We start from the raw sequence: 12,015 nt of genomic DNA on the forward strand, positions 1-12,015 counted from the left end.
TTTCCTTGTTCATGATAATCGTTTATTATCCATGCTAGAATTGTATTGATAGGAAACTCAGATACATGTGTGGATACATAGACAACACCATGTCCCTAGTAAGCCTCTAGTTGACTAGCTCGTTGATCAATAGATGGTTACGGTTTCCTGACCATGGACATTGGATGTCATTGATAACGGGATCACATCATTAGGAGAATGATGTGATGGACAAAGACCCAATCCTAAGCCTAGCACAAGATCATGTAGTTCGTATGCTAAAGCTTTTCTAATGTCAAGTATCATTTCCTTAGACCATGAGATTGTGCAACTCCCGGATACCGTAGGAGTGCTTTGGGTGTACCAAACATCACAACGTAACTGGGTGGCTATAAAGGTACACTACAGGTATCTCCGAAAGTGTCTGTTGGGTTGGCACGAATCAAGACTGGGATTTGTCACTCCGTGTGACGGAGAGGTATCTCTGGGCCCACTCAGTAGGACATCATCATAATGTGCACAATGTGATCAAGGAGTTGATCACGGGATGATGTGTTACGAAACGAGTAAAGAGACTTGCCGGTAACGAGATTGAACAAGGTATCGGGATATCGACGATCGAATCTCGGGCAAGTATCGTACCGCTAGACAAAGGGAATTGTATACGGGATTGATTAAGTCCTTGACATCGTGGTTCATCCGATGAGATCATCGTGGAACATGTGGGAGCCAACATGGGTATCCAGATCCCGCTGTTGGTTATTGACCGGAGAGTCATCTCAGTCATGTCTGCATGTCTCCCGAACCCGTAGGGTCTACACACTTAACGTTCGGTGATGCTAGGGTTATAGAGATATCAGTATGCGGTAACCCGAAAGTTTTTCGGAGTCCCGGATGAGATCCCGGACGTCACGAGGAGTTCCGGAATGGTCCAGAGGTAAAGAATTATATATAGGAAGTGCTATTTCGGCCATCGGGACAAGTTTCGGGGTCACCGGTATTGTACCGGGACCACCGGAAGGGTCCCGGGGGTCCATCGGGTGGGGCCACCTGCCCTGGGGGGCCACATGGGCTGTAGGGGGTGCGCCTTGGCCTATATGGGCCAAGGGCACCAGCCCCAAGAGGCCCATGCGCCAAGAATCAAGGGAAAGGAAGAGTCCTAAAAGTGGAAGGCACCTCCGAGGTGCCTTGGGGAGGAGGGACTCCTCCCTGGCCGCACCCTTCCTTGGAGGAAGGGCCAAGGCTGCGCCTCCCCCCTCTCCCTTGTCCCTATATATAGTGGGGGGAAGGGAGGGCAGCCCAATCTAAGCCCTGGCGCCTCCCTCTCCCTCCCATGACACATCTACCTCCTCCCGCAGCGCTTGGCAAAGCCCTGTTGGAATCCCGCTACTTCCACCACCATGCCGTCGTGCTGCTGGATCTCCATCAACCTCTCCTTCCCCCTTGCTGGATCAAGAAGGAGGAGACGTCGCTGCTCCGTACGTGTGTTGAACACGGAGGTGCCGTCCGTTCGGCGCTAGGATCATCGGTGATTTGGATCACGACGAGTACGACTCCATCAACCCCGTTCTCTTGAACGCTTCCGCGCGCGATCTACAAGGGTATGTAGATCCACTCCTCCCTCGTTGCCAGATGACTCCATAGATTGATCTTGGTGATGCGTAGAAAATTTTGAATTTCTGCTACGTTCCCCAACATCCATCACATTCAATTCCACTAGAATGGGTCGGTTCCATTCTTATGTTTGGTTGAGGCAATAAATGAAATGGAATGGTTACATTCGAGTGTTTGGTTGGTGAGACACAATAAAACGAATTTGGTCATTTTGATAACATTTATACACAAGCATGACAGATACTGAGATACATGAGATCAAACATATCATACGACTATTCTCTTGCACCAATACATTTCTACAAACAAAAAGAAGCAATTTACACAGAAGAACCAAGAATATATGGAAGCTATGATCTGCTACCGCGATGCATATCATTGCTAACTCAAGAAGAAGCAAATCTACACAGAAGATGCTAGGCAGCCCCCAGCACACTAGGCCGCCGGTGCCACCGCCCCTCCCCCCCTCCCGCGCGCAGATCAGGCCGACGCGCACCAGCAGATCAGGTCGCCGGTGCTGCGCCCCAGCAGATCAGGCCGCCGCCGCTGCCGGAACTGGTCCTAGGAACGCCGCCACCGCTGCCGGAACAGGCCATCGGCCTCCAGTGGCTCGGCCGCCGCACCTGCTCCTCTTCAGATCGAGACGTGAAGGGACCAGGGAGGGAGAGGAGACGAAAGATGAAGAGGCGAGGATTTGTCAGGAGTGACGGGCTAGAGCGAGACCCAGGACCGGTTCCGCGTGATTCCTTCGATTTGGAGGTATCGGCGTGTTCCGGATATGGGCCGAATATTCCATCCGCGGGAATGAGTTGGTTCCTGGTCCGCTTACGTACCAAACGCAGGAACGAGGCCTCGGAATAGGTCCGACCCATGACATTCTAGTTGATGACTGCAACCAAACACACCCTAAGGGACTAAGGTTTGCCGGTTTTTGAAGTTGAGGGACTAAATCGAGACTTTCAAAAGAGTTGAGGGATGAAAAATATACTTTTCCCTTTCTTGTAATGCTTCTATCGTGGTTGTCCATGTTTTGTACTCTTTATTGATGCTTAGGTTCGTTGCCTTACATCAACTTTAAAAGAAAATGGATATGGCATCTCTTTGATGCAGAGGCCGGGGGTTCAACTCCTTTTTGAGAAAAAGTGGCCACCCCGCAACTTTTATGTTGTATGTATTCTGTTGAGCCAGCCAAACCACAGTAGGTCAATTTCTATGTTTCTTTTGTGAGTAAAACAATATAGTGAGCTGAGATCCCAACGCCAATGAAAGGTTGGGATAGCTAGGCCTCGGGTGTTGGCATGGTCTCGTGGGGAGGCCGTCGGAGGCATGTCCCTCCTCTGGCGCATCGTCATTGGCATCTTCGTGGCACTTTTGGTGGCGACGGCTAGGCATTGTCATGGTGCGCACGTCAACCATCGGCAACAGAACAGTGCGATAGTGTTCGGAAGTGATACAATGGCATCACTCCTTCGGCGTCGTCTCCTTTGACCGAAAGAGTGGTGAATAGGGATCATGTCGGCACACAATATGGATGCACTGGGTGAAACTCATGACCTAGCCTTATGGATGGATCAGGCAGAAGCGACGTTCACACGGTTGGCGATCCAAATGATGGTAAGCTCGGGGATGCCGTCGTACCAGATGCCGAGGTACACTGTGGCCGTAGCAATGGAGTTGAAAGGAGAGAAGAATCCCAAGGCGAACTCACCGCTGTCGGAGACGATGGTGGCGCCAGGAGAGAGCGGCTTGCCGGGAACAATCGGGTCAACGGAGGCATACAATGGCAGAAAGACCGGCCAGAGACCAAAATATTTGTGCTACCCAGGTGTTTTAGGATTTAGGAAGACTTACACTGAGCCAGGATCTATAAGCAAAAAAGGGCGTTGACGAATCACTCGTGCTTGCATCCACGGAAGCAGATGATCGATGGAGAGTTTTGGAATTTGGGTGGACTCGTATCGGAGCTGAGAGTGCGTTAGAGGGTTGACATCTCACATGTCCATGTCACAGTGAGGATGACGGCCGTGACCAGTCAGAAGTTCAGACTTGGTGACCGAGAGATTCAAAAGGTCGACGGGCACGGCGAGGACAACATGCTTTCACATGCAAATAGCAAATTTCCAAGTGTCAATAAATTACCGGACAAAATTTGGGAATGTAAATATCCAAGTTCTTGTTAAAATAAATCCGAGGCGCTCCGTCGATCTACCGAGGACCAAGCAATCACACAAGCACGACACCGAGATTTGTTAACGAGGTTCACCATCATGGCTACATCCCCGGGGCATGACTACGGGCACTTCTCCCCATGACACTGCTACAATACCGCACTCCGGCCACCCGGAAGCCGGCACACGCCGCCGGCTCCCCCGCGTGCCCGTGCCATTATGTTGGCATAGGTTACATCGTGTGTCTAGCTCCGCTATATATGAGAGGCTAGGATACAAGTCTCCTACTTGGACACAACTCCATATCCTATCTAAACACAATACAACTACAAGTCCAACTGTAACCTACCTTGTACACAATATTCGACACAACTCTAACAAACTCCATCTTGGCGAATATTCTCCACCACCTTGAATTCGTCAATGCGTCAAACTTTTATGTACATTGGACTTGAGCTTATCCCATGAGTACCGCTGCTACTCCAAAGACTTCATATGACTCCACCTGCAACTGTAGTCCCTTCTCGTCTTCTTCACAGTCAACACTCGAGCAAAAATTAAGTTCCTCGTTATTCTACTTTGTGCTCCCAACTTTCGGAGTATCCGCTCAACGCCATCACACACTGATCATTAATCTGCGTAAAAATGAACAACTCACATATTGGGTGTCATATATAAGAGTTACCTGAACTCAACATCACCACTCTTTCATGACCGTCTGTCTGAAATTTGAAGGAATTTCACCGTTGCCCTGTGTCACTTCGAGTCAAATTCACAGTTGTCTCACCCTTTTCCCCGGATATTCTCTGACATGTCCCACAGCTATAGCACTCAACCTCCTTCTGTACTTGTCACCCGCACTTTGCCATGTGCACCGAACACCACAGAATATACGGCCATGTACTCTCTCCGCTTTTGACAATTTCAGACTTTCCGTCACTTTCACAGATTCTCTATAGTCAACTCCTGTCCATCTTCCGGCACCGATAGACCCAGTCACCAACTTGATTCCGGTACTCGTCAACACTGCTTCAGCACGCCCTGCACACTTTGTCTGACCACATGTCTCACCATTAGTGCATTGGCATGTCGCTTTGTCCTGTGCTTACCGCACGCCTCGTTGCTATCACTGCGTCGAGCCTCTGCTGTCCTGGTCGAGTCTCCCGGGTAGCTAGCCCCCACTGCCTCAACCCCTACTGCAGAGAACCACCGATCATCACCGACCGATGCCGAGTATCACGTCTCCATCAGACCACTGGTACCCAGTCTGAAACCACGTGTCTCTCGCTACCCCGCTGAAATAGGCTTCGACTCTCCGTTAACTTACGCCGTAGCTCCTCCATCAGCACAGAGTGTAGTCATCCGTCAGACTCCAGCTCCACCTTCAGCATGACTCCATGGTGGTTGTACATGCCACCCTCCCGCGCCCTGTCGACTCCAAACTCTCATGTGCACCGTCTTGAGTCAACCCTACGCAATAGTCTGTCGAAGCCGCACAAGCCCTCAAGCCTGCACCAGGTGTTTCCACGCCCCAGAAGTCGGCCACCATCAGCATCACGCTCCTATGTCGTCGTCGCTGAAATCACCGCCGTCTTCTGCTTTGACCAACATCCCCGTCGATCCGTCAGACAGTCCAGTCTGACCCAGCCGTGTATGTTCGACTGCAACCATGCTCCACCTTGCGTCGTCTCCGCCCCGCACATCTGTGCATTGATTGACGCCCTGTGTTTGCATGATCCTGTCACGGCGCGCTCCAGACTACTCCAAGCCTTATACGCACGTCGCCATCCTTGCCTCACAATGTCCATCTTGATCAACTTGGCATCCTGCTACTCCATCAAGCATATCCGTCGCACAAACAATTCTTGCAACACTTGAATTCAGACAGCCTGTCAATGTAAGCATTAACCCAAAATACCAACTTCCGTCGACCTGTACTGGACCCGCGACTCCTGCGCCTCGATTACCATCCGGCCACGGCCGAAACAATACCTACACGCTGCCATCTCCATACAAGACCATGTACCAAGCAAAAGAGCCAATAAAATCCCACACAGCTTAGCTTTTCCTGTGTCCATGCAAAAACCATCTTGACGTACACCACACCACACCAAGCTTAGACTTTATTCCTTTACTCTCTTGCTCCTGATTGCAATGTGTTGGCTCGTGATGCTCCTTTTTCCTTAACAAATCTCTCATAGCTCTCTACAGCATACAGACATATGCTTCGTAGCCTCCAGCACACACACGCGCTTGCGGCAGTCACCCATGGACTAGCTACCATGTGCTCTCACGGCCCAACCTGCCCACCGAGCCATGATGACTCCGTTGGCGCCCCGTGGGCCTCCGCCCACGCATGGCCTGGCTCGGCCAGCCCCTCCTGGGCCAGCCTACCAGCACCGGCTGTAGTATGCCTAGTCGATCGCTTCGAATCCGATCTGGCCGAGACTTCCGACGCTAGGATTCCGCCGCTGCCTCTGTCAATCTACGAATCGATCTCGCCGACGCCACTCGCTGCTGACTTCTGTTCTGATCCGCCGGAACCAATATGCCACCGTGTGCTTCTTGATTCGCTTCTTGTACTCATCCGCTGAAAGATCGGTTTCTCATCCGCCTATGGCACTCCCTCGATGACATCTTTCCTGCGAACAACCGATCAGAGCTGAATTTTCCTCCTCCTCTAAATCAACACCACGGCCTCAACTCGAACCTTGCTCATGATACCACTTGTTAGAATAAATCCGAGGCGCTCCGTCGATCTACCGAGGACCAAGCAATCACACAAGCACGGCACTGCATTTGTTAACGAGGTTCACCATCATGGCTACATCCCCGGGGCATGACTACGGGCACTCCTCCCCATGACACCGTTACAATACCGCACTCCGGCCGCCCGGGCGCCGGCACATGCCGCCGGCTCCCCCGCGTGTCCGTGCTATTATGTTGGCATAGGTTACATCGTGTGTCTAGCCCCGCTATATATGAGAGGCCTAGACTACAAGTGTCTTACTTGGACACGACGCCATATCCTATCTAAACACAATACAACAACAAGTCCAACTGTAACCTACCTTGTATACAATATTCGACACAACTCTAACACTTCATGTAGTTCGCAAAATTCCATGAAAAATACATTGTGTGTGGTGTACAAAAACAACTGTTTTAGCGCCCAAAATCTTGCTTTTTTAATATCTGAACTTTTTTCTATTACACGAAAGTATTATTTTGTTCATGAAAATATGCAAGTATATGCAGAAGATATGAAGTAGGCATAATTTGTTCCGTGATATTTGAAACTTTAAAATACTCCCTCCAATCCTTATTAATTGCCGTTGATTTAGTACTACAATTTTATATTAAATCAGTGAAAATTAATATGAATAAGAGGGAGTAACTATTTTATTATATTGATTGTTTGTCCCATAGCATAGCATCCCGGCCTTTGTGATTCCGTGAGCCATTTCAGTCAAATTTGTTTCTTTTTAACGGTTCGGCATGTACTGGTGAAGCATCCGCTACTCATTACCATATTGAGATTCATGTAAACTTTACATATATAATTTGAGAAAACTATTGATGTGCAATACAGAAGGTTTAATAGTGGAATACAAATGCTATTGTCAGGTGTGTTAGCTTTGTGCCAGGAGAGAGCGTGAGACTGTGAAGAGGGCCGTTACATGCATTGTCTCTCCCATACAAAACACATAGTTTAATCTCATTGTCATTTTTTGAATGATCGATATCTTATAATATTTGTTTTTGAAACTTTAATATATTTGAAATTGTATTGAGAAGAGCTTCAGAACTCTTAGGCATATTTAGATGTTTTTTTTTCATATTTCAACTATTTTTGAAATATATTTCATAAAACATTAGATGGACCCAAGTGAAATGTTTCAACACATTGTTTAGTGACACTCGGCTTATAGTCAAAGGCTTTATGATGCCGAGCAGCCCTGTTCAACACTCAGCTTATAGTTAAGTCGAGTAGTGGACGAAAAGCACTTGACCTGCATCTAGTTGCCGATGTGACATAAGCGAGAGAAGTGCATATATCAACCTTCAACTCTTTGGTCGGTCTAATATACACCCCTCATCTATTATACCGTCTAAGTTGCACCCTCCAACTATAAAAACCAGACGAATTACCCCCCTGTCTCGCCTTGACCCTGGTTTTGGTCCAGTCAGCACATGTTGACCAGGTCAACTCGTGCAGTCAGCATGCCATGTCAACAATGAAATGAATATATAATGCATAAATCGATAATTTGAAAAATATCTAATCTGTTGGTCAAAATTTGGCAGCATTTTGGTGCCATTTGGTACCATTTGAGCATCATATGAACAAATAAAAAGGCTTGAACATAAGTGGTCACATATACATATATATAGGTCTGAAACACACATACATAGGTCTCACATACACATAGATAGGTCTGATACACACAAAGGTCTCACAAATAGGTCTGACACATATGTCTCACATAGATAGGTCTGATCGACACACAAACCTCACAAGCACACAAATAACTCTCAATTTTCAAATCCCAGCAAGCTTCGAAACCGAGCATATTTGGCCTTGCCAGTCCCCTTGCCTTTGTTACTGCCATTGCTACTGCTCCTCTCTTTGGTAACTTTGCTGCTAGTTGTCGCGCGAGAAGTACCAGTGCAAACATTGACATTCACATTCGAGCTTCCATGTACATTGAAGGTATTTCCAGAGAAATTATTTGACCTACTGTTGTTATTAGTTGGCGCCCTTCTCTTTGCTTGTCTTGGTGGTGCCATCTCCATGGTGGCCCTTCTTTTGTGTGAAGTGCTTTGTTGTGAACTCTGTAATAGAACAATTAGATGTACTACATTATATCAGCAGTGGTAAAAAAAGAAAGTACGGCGGAAAAATATGGTGAACGAGCTTACCAGAACAGGTGCTTCACTTGGTGGACGAGCACTTCCCCTAGGAGCACTAGGCGTAGCAGAAAGTGGAGCAGTACCACTAGGAGCAGAAGCAGATGGAGCACTAGCACTAGGCACTCCATTTCTTTGTTTGCAAGTTGTTTTGTTGTGTCCACTTTGCTTGCACAAGCTACACTTGATCACTGTGCCAACCTTGCTAACTTTGCTAGTCTTTGGTTTTTCTTCCTCTTCTCTTGTTCTACACTTCTTTTTCCTGCCAGGCATATTGATGTGCCCAGGTGCTTTTGGTTTTGGTCTCTGAGACACAGGCCATGCAGCTCTTCCCTCAAGAGGTTGCAGACAATAAGCATAAGTTTTTTTTGAAATTATCCACTCTGTAGCAATCAGCAATGTAATCGTCCAATTTGTTTGTAGTGCAGTGTATGCAGCTGATGGCATGAGAGCAAGGAAGGCCTGACAACTGTCAATACCTACAACTACATTTCCTGTCATGCAATCTGACAGTGTTCCTATGTACTCTTGTCTTCACTTGATATGCATCATTGCCATTAAAAATTGCATGACAATAAGCAGAAGAGAGAAGTACATATTTCAACCCCGAACTCTTGCCCTAGTCTAATTTACAACCCCGAACTTCAATACCGTCTAAATTACAACCCCCAACTCTCAATACCGGTCAGGATTCAATCCTTCACTACCTCTTGACCGGTTTTGACCAAGTTGACCGGTTTTGACCCGTTGACTAGGTGAACAGTAAATTAAAAAAAATCTATTTCTTATTTTTTTCACATGGTGAATAGTATTTTTTTAAGTTACAATTTTTTAGCTTGTTTGGACATTTGAGTAGCTCTCAGAAAAAAGACAAATGTGGAGTCCGTGAAACAGTTAACTGTCGTCCACTGTTCGGGCTGATTTTGTTTTTTTGGCTGAGAGCTACTTAGATGTCCGAACACGATGAAAATTGGCATGGACCTCACACATTGATACATCTTCCATGCAAAAAATATTATTTTTTTTAATATCTTTTGTTTTTTGAATTTACTGTTCAGACGGTGAAAAAATCAAAATTATTTTTTGAATTTTTTTACTTTTTAAAATTTACTATTCACCTTGTGAAAAAAATAAATTATTTGTGATTTTTATATTTTTTATTTTTTAAAATTTACTGTTGACTAGTCAACGGGTCAAAACCCGGTCAACTAGGTCAAAACTGGTCAACAGGGAGAGAAGGGTTGAATTCTGACCGGTTTTAAGAGTTGGGGGTTGTAATTTAGATGGTTTTCGAGTTCAGGGTTGTAAATTAGACTAGGGCAAGAGTTCGGGGTTGAAATATGCACTTCTCTCATAAGCAGAATAATCTATGCTTTTCTGTAGCTTCTTCAGTACTTTTGGACAGATGATGCCAGTCCAACTTTCCATTTCACTTCTCATTTCTTGTATCCTGATCATAATTTGTTGCCTAATTGTTTCGAACATTGTTATCACAGGATATAATCTAGCCTCAACTATCCATTTGTTAAAAGTTTCAGAAATGTTGTTGTCCACAGAATCACAACAACTTCCTAACCTGAACCAAGCCCTGCTCCAGTGTTGTGGGTCTGTGTTCGTAACATCCCTTGCTCCATCAGGTGTGCATTGTGCTAACTTGGCCCTTGCAAGATTGAACAACATTGTGCAAGGTGCTTTTGCACAAGCCCAGAATAGCTTTTGCCAGTCCTTTTCCCTATATTTTTTCCTCCAGTTAGCATATATGTGCCTAGCACAATTCCTATGCTCTGCCATTGGAGCCCAGTGGTGAACAACATTCAATATTCCTTTTTGCTGATTAGAAATTATAACCCAGCCATCACCATCTCCAACTTTCAGATCATTAAACAACAAGCTACAAAACCAGTCCCAAGATTCATTGGTCTCCTTATCCACAAGTGCCCATGCTATTGGATACATCTGATGATTTTCATCTCTACCAACGGCACTTAATATCTCTCCTGCTCTCCCTTTCAAAAAGCATCCATCTAAGGATATAACTTTCCTACACCCAGCTAAGAAGCCCTTCTTACAAGCATCAAAGCACACATAAAAGTGGTGGAATGTTGGTTCTTCAAAATCTGGGTGAAGCTTGACCACACAAGTAGTCCCAGGGTTGCTTCTAAGTAACTCAAGTTGGTAATCAAACACTTGGCTGTACTCTCCCTCTTTAGCCGCAAGCATTTTTCCAATGACAAGTGCTTTTGCTCTCTTGATTTTGGATATTGACACATTTGCAAACATTTTTTCCTGCACGGTTGACTTCAATTGCTGGATTGACCATTCTGGACTTGACATTATCAAACTCTCAAACTTTTCTGCAATCCGTCTACTTGTAACTAGTGCACTATCTTTCCTTTTTGGACAAGTGTGTTCCTCCATAAATGAAGTAATCTGCCAACTTTCAAACTTTGATGTTTTCCTCAACAAACACACCCAAGGACAATGAGGCCATGTGCACTTTGCCCTTACTCTGACTCCCTCATCTTTTAAGAACTTGATTTCTTTCCTTTCCTTCAGTGCATAACGAATGATTGCATCTTTGAACTCCTTCTTCCCACTAAATGTCATACCCAAGGTGAACTTGATCACTTCTGCTTTCTTATTAAACCTAGCATATTCAGACTCACGCTTGATAAGTTCACCATCACTATCCTCGTCATAAGATTCATCCTCTTCGGCACTTGAGTCATCTTCATAATTGCCTTCAGGTTTAACTACATTCAATGCTTCAAACTCATACTCAAGTGCAAGTTTTTCAGCTGCCATCTTCTTGCTCCTTTTGAATTTCTTGTAATGTTGCTTAATAGCATCTGCCTCATCGTCATCCGATGAACAATCTGGTGGCACAAAGTCACTATCATCGGAGCTGCTTTCTACATCAATTGGCTTTTCCTTTGCGGACTTCTTCTCATCAGCAGTAGCTACATAATCGTCTTCAGCCCAATCATCTTCCTCACTAACTTCTTCATCTTGCACGGCCGGATCCTCCACATACACATCAGCCACACCTGCATCTGTTGTACATGCTGACAGTGTTTCACCAGACTTGTCCTCAGACAACATCAACAATCCATCAAATAAATCCTTCCCAGGGAAGAGCCAGTGCAATTGCTGTCCATCCACTGTGACATAATGCTCACTCAAACATTGTTGAATTCTCTGTAAGCTCAAGGTTGCTCGATCTAAAGAGGACATTGCTTCTTTGCCCCCCACATACTGTATTGTCTTCCCGTCATTGATAAATTCCCCATTGAAATGAAAACGGACAGCAATACAATCTGCTGGATCCATAACCTATGATTAC

At 45.9% G+C, this 12,015-nt stretch overlaps 1 pseudogene; it reads right to left on the bottom strand.

Moving 5' to 3' along the window:
- Window positions 1–3,164: 3,164 nt before the first annotated feature.
- Window positions 3,165–11,906, bottom strand: LOC125528854 (uncharacterized; annotated as a pseudogene).
- Window positions 11,907–12,015: the final 109 nt, after the last annotated feature.

The sequence above is a fragment of the Triticum urartu genome, chromosome 5A (genome assembly GCF_056163025.1).
Source record: "Triticum urartu cultivar PI428250 chromosome 5A, HENAU_Tu73, whole genome shotgun sequence".
Taxonomy (NCBI): Eukaryota; Viridiplantae; Streptophyta; class Magnoliopsida; order Poales; family Poaceae; genus Triticum; species Triticum urartu.